A 2351-nucleotide genomic window follows, 5' to 3' on the forward strand; every position below is an offset into this window, starting at 1 on the left:
CCTACTAATTTTTGTATTTTTAGTAGAGATGGGGTTTCAACATATTGGCCAGGCTGGTCTCAAACTCCTGATCCACCCACCTCGGCCTCCCAAAGTGCTGGGATTACAGGCATGAGCCACAGCGCTCAGCGAAGATTTGTTATTTAAAAGAACAATTACTGAGTCCCACCTGCCCCTGAGGTAGTACGTATCATGCTTGCTCTGCAATGTCAGTGGTCTTTAGCTTGCCTTCTTGACCTGCTACTTTGTTTGGAGTGTGAAAGCAAAGACACCTAGAATGTAGTTGGAAATGTGATAAGAGAGAGCTAAATGTTTGTTAAAAAATTAAGAAGAATTGGAGAAGGGGAGATTTATGTGGGATTGAAGACATGTAGAGAGGGAAGGGATACAGTCTTGTAGGGCATATCTCATTGCATAGGTGCATGTCTTGTGGAGTTAGCTAGTGAGAAATTTCTCAGTTGACAGGTACTGAAATAACAGTGAAGAAAAGAAATATCTAGTATACTCTTTTTACTACATGGTATAAAGGAGTCTAAGCCCTACAAGACTTCAACATAGTCTGCTACTGTGAATGCCTTACATGAGTCATATTATCAGGAAAATCCAAAACAGGAGTAGTTTCCAAGTCAGGTAGGTTCAAAGCTGAGATACGGTGGTCTTGAGGAGATGAGACATGTGTGAGATTCAGACCAATAGGAAATAGTAATGAGGGTAACTATGAGAAGGAGGCTGTAAACCTTCCAGAATTTGTAGAAATCTTAGAGGGAGGCCCTGAATTTCCCAGAAGATGTGAGATTTTATTTGTTTCAGTAGGTGTGGTAACCCAGGCTGACAAATACACAAAAGAATGTAAAGTATCTTTACATCCCTACACTTCCTGTCTCACTTCCCACACATATGTCTTGGTCTTTAAGGATATTACTCATAGGAGCATGAGATACATTCACAATGCTAAATGCAGGATGTTTCTATGTGCAGGAAATAAATGGGAGGGGAGGATGGAATAGTCTCTGTGTAAAATAGGAAATATGAGGCAAGACATTTTCCAGCAGGAGTCATTAGACAGGATTCATAGACAACGTGAGGTCAAGGCTCAATTCTAAAGAATAATTAGAATCAGAATAGTGTGTTGAAATTGATAGGCAAATGTATGGGCAGGAAAGCTGAAAACCACAATGGACAGTCATTAAGAAGGACAAGTTGAGCATAAACAAGAAAGGACAAGCCAGGGCTAGACTGAAGAATGTAAAAGTCAACTTTGGAGGACCTGGTCTGATAGTGTAGGGAGGGGCTCCTGATTCTGTGTGGTCTTGCATACAAATTCATACACATATTTTTAAGATCTTCTGGGCCTTCATCTCCTCGGGACCCATCTGGAAAGATAGTTAGAGCATCCAATGCCTTGCAAACAATACTCAGCTCTATCTAGGTCTCTATGGAAGATCAGAGGCCATGAGCTCTGACTATTTAAGAGATGTATCAAGACTCAGCTCATTGCCTCCACAATATTTCATGCCTGAGAATCCCACAGCTTCATTACAAAGAAAGTGTAGATCCTCAAGAGTGGAGTGGGTCATGCATATGAGCAGCAGCACTTTCCAGCTCAGCAAGTTCACATACCTCAGCAGTGTGTGGCCAATCTTCTGTCAAGCCACCAAGTAAAAAACAAGTGTGACTAATTGTGGTTGGAAAGAACAATGACCCAGAAACACCCTTTGTGGAAGAACCAGTGCTGATTGTGAAGTTTTGTTCTCAAGAGACAGAGTGTATTTCTAGTCTACTCATTGTGCCTATTTTTCTAGGGAGCCATGTGCTAATTACCTGTAGCTCTGCTTCTTGAAATTTCGTCTGTGCTTGCAGAACTGCTCCTTCCCTTCTTATGTTCACAGTGTTGGCCTCTAGGGCACCCTTTGCATCCAATTCTGATTTCAAAGTCATGCTTCACAAAGTTAAAGTGATATTGGGTCAGGTAGAGTGTATAAGCATATTCCTTTAAGAATCCATGCCATAGCATGTGAGCACAAATCCTCATGTCACAGGGCTCAACATTAAAAGAAGAAGAAATATAAGCAGAGCCTTTCTCAGGGTTCTGCTTGTGGAAAAATGAGGCAGCAGTGTGAAGCAGAGTGAAGAACCAGTTGATCTAGGCAGTATTAAGAGAAGAGAATGAAAATGGAAGGGAGAAGGAAATACAAGAAGCTTGCCGAATACCTAACTCTCTAAATAAAGCAGGAAGAACAAGAAGAGATCAGAAAGTAATGCACTACAATCCTCAGCACTTTGGGAACTGGCAACCTCCTCAGAGTTGAGGATGTTCACAGGATTCCCCCATTGCACACCCACACTACTCC

The sequence above is a fragment of the Macaca nemestrina genome, chromosome 5 (genome assembly GCF_043159975.1).
Source record: "Macaca nemestrina isolate mMacNem1 chromosome 5, mMacNem.hap1, whole genome shotgun sequence".
NCBI lineage: Eukaryota > Metazoa > Chordata > Mammalia > Primates > Cercopithecidae > Macaca > Macaca nemestrina.